General features: G+C 36.9%; 1 protein-coding gene across 1 annotated transcript in view; it reads left to right on the top strand.

Annotated features, from left to right (window-relative positions):
- The first annotated feature begins 498 nt into the window (after nt 1-498).
- The window catches only part of CFAP299 (cilia and flagella associated protein 299), a 354,762-nt gene continuing 346,896 nt past the window's right edge, over nt 499-8,364 (top strand). Inside the window, exon 1 of the mRNA XM_072745542.1 lies at nt 499-583. The gene's annotated coding sequence lies outside the window, so the exon portion shown is untranslated. The remainder of the gene's footprint in view (nt 584-8,364) is intronic.

Genomic DNA, 8,364 nt, shown 5'->3' with positions numbered 1-8,364 from the left:
TCAACTAGTTTCTTTCCTTTTTTGCTTTTCTCATATCCTCATAGAGGTAAGATTAATGCTGTATACTAGTGAGGCAATTGGCTTAGGTTTCTAGTATTTTAATTTTCTTGTATTAAATAAATAAGTTGTGTTTAAGTTATAAGCAATCTAAAATTATTTTGGGTAGTGAGAAGTATGAATATATTAAATTTGCATGGTGTGATAAAAAGAATAAAATGGACATGTAAATGAAATTAACTGTATCTAGCCTGAGTATTGATATACACATGTATATTATTTATGGACTTGATTCTAATTATTCATACATGCATTCCTCAAATTGACGAATATAGTAAATTATAATAATTGTGTGTGACTTATGATGACTCTGTTTGTAGTTTTGTGTTATAAGGAAATTGTCACTTGGAATAAAGAAGCATGATTGTTGGCCCCTGAATGTTTTTAATATATTTGTTTTCTACTATGTTGTAACCAAAGACCTGCCTTTTATAGGACATTAACAAGTGCTGGTAAAGACCTGCAAGATAATTTTCTGAAGGCTTTGGCACTGAGAGAAGAAGACAATCGCAATGGAAAAGTGAGCGTGAGTACATTTCACCCAACAGCTAAAAATGTATACTTATTGTATAATGTACTTATTGTAAAATTGTGTACTTATTGTATAATTATACAGATTATGTAGAAAAAATTTTATTCCCACTTATATCTGTAGAAGTACCCACATGATGAAAAAAATAAGATTCTATACAGCTATTGTAGAGAAAATGCATGTACTTGATAGACTGGTTGTCATCTCCAACTTTGTGTTAGTCTTACGTTGAAACTTGCTGCTTCATTTCAGCTCAGCCTCATAGTACACTCCTCCAAGTCACATTATCCACTCACCCCCTCTGGATAAGTACTATAGAGAACATAAAAATAGAAAATTGAAGAAAAAGAGATTGAAGAGAGAGTGGTTGGTTGCTTTAGCTAAAGTATATAGAAAATCACTTAGAGGAGGTGACATCTGTTAGGACTTCAATGACATGAGAAGGTAGCCACAGAATTTCAAAGAAGAGATACTCCAAATAGAAAAGGATTTGAGAGGAAGAGACATTCCAAGAAAAAGGAACAGCATATTGAAAACTTCTGACATAATAGCAATCATGACATATTCAAGAGATGGTAAGAAGATCAGAATGGCTAGAATATATTTATTCAAAGGGATTATAGAGACAGGTGATCTGAGAGGAAGTCGGCAGGCAGATCATATAGATTTTAAGGAATTTTGATTATAAAGATAAATCACTCTTTAATTATAATTTTTATATTCTTCTATTTCTAAACTTATAAAGTCAAAGGACAACTTAAGTAGAGAAGTGACCTACTAATCTTTTTAAAAATTTGACTTATTTTTTATATTTTTGATACTTAATTTGTTTTTTTTAAAAAGTTATTTAAATCTTAAATAATATATATATATTATTCATAATGTATTATAATGTATTATTGGTTCCAGAGGTAGAAGTCAGTGATTCATCAGTCTTCTATAAAACCCAGTGCTCATTACATCACATGCCCTCCTTAATGTTCATCACCTGGCTACCCTGTACTTCCACCCTCCAGTGACCCTCAATTTGTTTCCTAAGATTAAGAGTCTCTTATTTGTCTCCCTCTCTGATTTCATCTTGTTTTATTTATTCCTCTCTTCTGTTGATCCTCTGTTTTATTTCTTAAATTCCACATATGAGGGATCCCTGGGTGGCGCAGCGGTTTAGCGCCTGCCTTTGGCCCAGGGCGCGATCCTGGAGACCCAGGATCGAATCCCACGTCGGGCTCCCGGTGCATGGAGCCTGCTTCTCCCTCTGCCTATGTCTCTGCCTCTCTCTCTCTCTCTCTCTCTCTTTCTCTGTGACTATCATAAATAAATAAAAATTTAAAAAAAAAGGAAAAAAAACATTAAAAAATTCCACATATGAGTGAGATCATATAGTAATTGTGTATCTCTGATTGACTAATTTCACTTAGCATAATATCCTCTAGTTCCAGCCACATCATTGCAAATGGCAAGATTTCATTTTTATGATGGCTGGGTAGCAGTCCATACCACACACACATACCACATCTTTATCCATTCATTTGTCGATGGACATCTGGGCTCTTTCCATAATTTGGCTATTCTAGACATCACTATAAACATTGGGGTGCAGGTAACTCTTTGGATCATTACACATTTATCTTTGGGATAAATACTCAGTAGTGCAATTGCTGGGTCGTAGGAAGCTCTGTTTTCAACTTTTTGAAGAAACTCCTTACAGTTTTCCAGAGCGGCTGCACCAGCTTGCATTTTCACCAACAGTGTAAGAGGGTTCCCCTTTCTCCAAATCCTCACCAACATCTCTTATTTCCTGGCTTGTTAATTTTAGCCATTATAACTGATGTGAGGTGGTATCTCATTGTGGTTTTCATTTGTATTTCCCTGATGCCAAGTGATGTTGAGCATTTTATGTGTCTGTTGGCCATTTATATGTCTTCTTTGGGAAATGTCTGTTCATGTCTTCCCCCCATTTCTTGATTGGATTATTTGTCCTTTGGGTGTTGAGTTTAATAAGTTCTTTATAGATCTTGGAGACTAGCCCTTTATCTGATATGTCATTTGCAAATATTTTCTCCCATTCTTTAGGTTGCCTTTTGATTTTGTCCACTGTTTACTTTGCTGTGCAGAAGCTCTTTATCTTGATGAAGTCCCAGTGGTTCATTTTTGCCTTTGTTTCCCTTGCATTTGGAGAGGTGTCTAGCAAGAAGTTGCTGTCCAAGGTCAAAGAGGTTGCTGCTGCCTGTGTTCTCCTTTAGGATTTTGATGGATTCCTGTCTCATGTTTAGGTCTTTCATCCTTTTTGAGTCTATTTTTGTGTGTCTGAAGAAATGGTCCAGTTTCATTTTTCTGCATGTGGCTGTCCAGTTTTCTCAACACTATTTTTTGAAGAGACTGTCTTTTTTCCATTGGATATTCTTTCTTGCTTTGTCAAATATTAGTTGAACATAGACCTGACGGTCCATTACTGTGTTCTCTATTCTGTTCCATTGATCTATGTGTGCTTTTGTCCAAGTACCATGCTAGATTACAGCTTTGTAACAGAGCTTGAAGTCCAGAATTGTGATGTCACCAGCTTTGGTTTTTCTTTCTTTTTCAACAATCCTTTGGCTATTTGGGGTCTTTTCTGCTTCCATACAAATTTTAGGATTATTTGTTCCAACTCTGTGAAATAAGTTGATGGTATTTTGATAGATATTGCACTGAATGTATAGATTGTTCTAGGTAGCATAGACTTTTTAACAGTAATTGTTCTTCCAATCCATGAGTATGGAATGTTTTTCCCTTTCTTTGTGTTTTCCTCAATTTCTTTCATGAGTGCTCTATAGTTTTCTGAGTACTAATCTTTTGCCTCTTTGGTTAGGTTTAGTCCCAGGTATCTTATAGTTTTGGGTCGAATTATAAATGGTATTGACTCCTTTTTTTTTTTAATTTTTATTTATTTATGATAGTCACACAGAGAGAGAGAGAGAGGCAGAGACATAGGCAGAGGGAGAAGCAGGCTCCATGCACCAGGAGCCTGATGTGGGATTCGATCCCGGGTCTCCAGGATCGTGCCCTGGGCCAAAGGCAGGCGCCAAACCGCTGCGCCACCCAGGGATCCCTGGTATTGACTCCTTAATTTAACTTTCTTCTGTCTCATTATTAATATATAGAAATGCAACTGATTTCTGTTCATTGATTTTATATGCTGCCACTTTGATGAATTCATGTATGAGTTCTAGTAATTTTGGGGTGGAGTCTTTGGGTTTTCCATATAGAGTGTCATGTCATCTGTAGAGGTAAGAATTTGACTTCTTTGCTGATTCAGACACCTTTTATTTCTTTTTGTTGTCTGATTGCTGAGGCTAGGACTTCTAGTATTATGTTGAACAGCAGTGGTGGTAGTAGACATCACTCCCATGTTCCTGACTGTAAGGAAAAGATCTCAGTTTTTTTCCCATTGAGAATGATATCTGCTGTGGGCCCTTTGTATATGGCTTTTATGATATTAAGGTATTTTTCTCTATCCCTAAAATGTGAAGAGTTTTAATCAAAGAAAGGATGCTGTACTTTGTCAAATGCTTTTTCTGCATCTATTGAGAGGATCATGTGGTTCTTATCCTGAGAAGTGACCTAATCTTGTTTATACTTTAGAAAGCTTGATCTCACTGCTGCTGTGCAGGGTGGAAGATGTGGAGAGGATGCCTAGAGAGAGGCAAGGAGGTAAGATAGGGAGCTTTTGTGTTTTTTTTTTTAAGGTTTTATTTATTTATTCATGAGAGACAGAGACAGAGAGAGGGGTAGAGACACAGGCAGAGGGAGAAGCAGGCTCCCCGTGGGGAGCCCGATGTGGGACTCAATCCCCAGACTCCAGGATCATGCCCCGAGCTGAAGGCAGATGCCCAACTGCTGAGCCACCGAGGCATCCCTGATAGGGAGCTTTTGTAATCAACCAGCAAGAGATGAAATTCTTACAACAAGGTGGTACTAATAGAGATGGAGGGAAGTTACCAAATCATGTCTGTATTTTGGAGGCAGAATTTGATGTATTTGATGTGGAATATTAAATAAATGAAAGTAGGATGACTATTAGGTTTTTGTCTTGAACACATTGTAGATGATGATACTACTCACTATGACAGGATAATTCTTGAGGAATGCTGATTTCAGGAATCAGTAATGAAATTGCGCCATGTTGGCAATTTAATTTTGTGATGCCTCTTGATACTCAAGTGGAGAAGTTGGTTGGTCTTTTACACATATATTGCTTTGGAACTTAGGGGAGAAGTCTTGGCTAGAATATAAATCTGAAAGATACTAACATCTAAACGGTATGTAAAGTCACGGACTTGCAAATGTTGACTAGACAGCAAGTGTAGGTAAAAAGCCTGAGGTTTTATAATGGGTCTTAAGGGTACTCCAACATTTAGAGATCTGGAATGTGTGAAAAAGCCAGCAAAAATGATACTGACAAGTAGCAAGTAGAAGAAAAGTCAGGTGGGAGCAATGCTACAAACATGGGAGAAGAAACAATTTCAAAGGAAAGAATGCTCACCATTGTCAAATGCTGCTAAGAGGTTAAATAAGATGATGCATTAGTTTCCCCTGTCTTCCATAACAAATTGCTACAAACTGGGGGCTTACAACAACTGAAACTTATTTTCTCACAGTTCTGGAGGCCAGAAGTTTGAAATCACGATGTTGGCAGAACCATGTTCTCTCTAAAAGGTCTAGGGGAGAATCTTTTCTATGCCTTTTTTCTTAGTTTATCGTGTTTCTGGAAATCACTGATGTTCTTTGGTTTGTAGACATATCGCTGTAATCAATGCCTCCAACATCACATGGATTCTCCCTCTGCACTTGTGTTTGTCTTCTGTTCTTATAACAACACCAATCATATTGGATCCTCCTCCCCAACTGAGTATGGCCTAACCTACTTTTATTACATCTACAAAGATCTTATTTCCAAATAAGTTCATACTTCTAGGTACCGAGGGTACCTAGCGTTTGCTCAACATCTCTTCTGTGGGGGTGCATAACTCAACCCACAACAAATGATAAAAAGTTTGACATTGTTTTTTGCTACATAAATGCTATTGTTACACTGATGAGGGCTGTTTCAATGAAGGGTATAGGTAAATGTCTCATTGGAATAGGTAGAAAAAAGAAATAAAGTATGTAAGTGAAAATAAGGAGAAACAACTGTTTTTTGAGGATATTTGCAGTGAAGTATAGTGTAGACATTGAGTGACAGCTGGAGTAGGGCCTGGAATCTAGGAAGTTCATTTTGTTGTATTTTAATTTAAGATGAATAATATGAACCCGTGTTTTCTGTTAATGGGAATGATCCAGTACAGTATATAGTATTGATGGTTTAGGAGAGAAAGGGAATAATTGCTGGAAAGAAGTCCTTAAAAGGAAGATAGATGGGAGGCAATACACTAGGAAAGGGTTTGTCTTTGAGAGGGGCAGAAGCCATCCTTAAAATTATAGCAAGAGGGGAGAAAGAGTCTGTAGGCACATCTGCTAAGTAGGTTGGTGAACTTGGGTTTGGGGTGATGAGGGAGCTCTACTATGAGTGTCTCTATTTTCTCTTCATTGTTGGTCTGAATGATCTTTAATTGCATCATTATAGATTTGTTTTTTCCCTAGGAAAAGTCCTAAATTTAACTTTTATTGAGTATGCTAAATAGTCGACCTTAAATGTTGGGATTTGGAAACTGGAATCTTATCAGACTCATTCATGGCTTTGCTGACTCTGAAACTAGCATGGTCATTTCTTTGGGTCTTTGAATTCCTGATATTATAATCAGGAGAATACATATCATTTTATTAGGGATGGCATTTAAGGCTTAAATTTTTGTTTCCTAGTCTGGTCTTAATGCAGACTCAAAATGGTTTTATAGTAAAGTATTTATAAGAGAATAAACATATTTTAGACAGATCTAATTATAAGGATCACAAGCTTACTTAAAAGCCATTTAGTAAATGGATATGCTTTTTAAAAAGTAGTCCTATAAAGTATATAATAGTCATGATATTTGAATGTATATTAATTTGCTGTCAGCAGAAGTTATATGTGAATTCTATGAGGTCTGAACTCTCCAAAGGAAATAACTGTTTCCTAAGTATTAGCATTTCTCTACACAGTGAGTGCAAAATAAATGGAGAACTTCAACCCAGAGGCTCATTTGCTGTTCTTTTTGTTTCATTTTAATGAAAGTATGTGCTAGAAAAATTATGATATAGTTTTAGAACTGATGTAGTTGATCTACATGACCTAATAAGGCTTGAAGGACTAATTCCATAGCAATTTTCATAGGTAATTTTCTTTAAATGTAGTTAAGAAATTAGAAGAAGATTGTATTTACCTTCCCACATGCACAACTTTTTATTTAATTTTTAGGTTGGGTGATCCTAGGTTTCAAATGCTGTTTAGTGAAATTGGATCTTTTTTTTTTTTAATTTTTTTTAATTTTTATTTATTTATGATAGTCACACAGAGAGAGAGAGGCAGAGACATAGGCAGAGGGAGAAGCAGGCTCCATGCACCGGGAGCCCGATGTGGGATTCGATCCCGGGTCTCCAAGATCGCGCCCTGGGCCAAAGGCAAGCGCCAAACCACTGCGCCACCCAGGGATCCCTGAAATTGGATCTTGATCTGGGTGTCCTCTTTCTCCTTCTGGTCAACTAATTGCAAATTAATTTACTATTTTTCTCCATTTAGGCCTTGAGTTTACTCTGCCAAAGGGCATAGAGCTTGGGAAAACAGAACTCCTGTCTGTCCCCACTTCCCAGTGGGCCTACCTTCTCCAATACTTCAATGCTCAAGTTGTAGGATTACTTGCTTATTATATATACTCATATCATTTCTGTAAACCTACTGCTTAGGCATGTGGTCTTAGGGCTGTGCCCTGGGATGGAACAGCATTTTATGACAATTAAAAGTTTATAGATATTGTTTAGGTAAATACTTTTTTTAAAAAAAGCTTGTATGAAGCAGGGGGTAACTTGATTTAATGCAAGAATCAATATTATTTGATGAATGCCTCTGAATTTCATGCATAATACATACTACGTATAAATGTATGCATGTATATACACACATATATAATAAGCATTTTATTAAAAAATATGCACATTCCTTTCTTTACATTTTTCCCAAAATAGTCTTTATTTTTCTGAACTAGATTTTATTTTTTTTATAATAAATTTATTTTTTATTGGTGTTCAATTTCAACATACAGAATAACACCCAGTGCTCATCCCGTCAAGTGCCCCCCCCTCAGTGCCCGTCACACATTCACCCCCACCCCCGCCCTCCTCCCCTTCCACCACCCCTACTTCGTTTCCCAGAGTTAGGAGTCTTTATGTTCTGTCTCCCTTTCTGACATTTCCCACACATTTCCTCTCCCATCCCTTCTATTCCCTTTCACTATTATTTATATTCCCCACATGAATGAGACCATATAACGTTTATCCTCCTATTGACTTACTTCACTCAGCAAAATACCCTCCAGTTCCATCCATGTGGAAGCAAATGGTGGGTATTTGTCGTTTCTAATTGCTGAGTAATATTCCATTGTATACATAGACCACATCTTCTTTATCCATTCATCTTTCGATGGACACTGAGGCTCCTTCCACAGTTTGGCTCTTGTGGACATTGCTGCTAGAAACATCAGGGTGCAGGTATCCCAGCCTTTCATTGCATCTGTATCTTTGGGGTAAATCCCCAACAGTGAAATTGCTGGGTCGTGGGGCAGATCTATTTTTAACTCTTTGAGGAATCTCCACACAGTTTTCCA

This window comes from Vulpes vulpes, unplaced genomic scaffold (assembly GCF_048418805.1).
Source record: "Vulpes vulpes isolate BD-2025 unplaced genomic scaffold, VulVul3 u000000899, whole genome shotgun sequence".
Lineage (NCBI taxonomy): Eukaryota > Metazoa > Chordata > Mammalia > Carnivora > Canidae > Vulpes > Vulpes vulpes.
The sequence above is the reverse complement of the archived record's forward strand: the minus strand, read 5'-3'. Positions and strand labels throughout refer to the sequence as shown.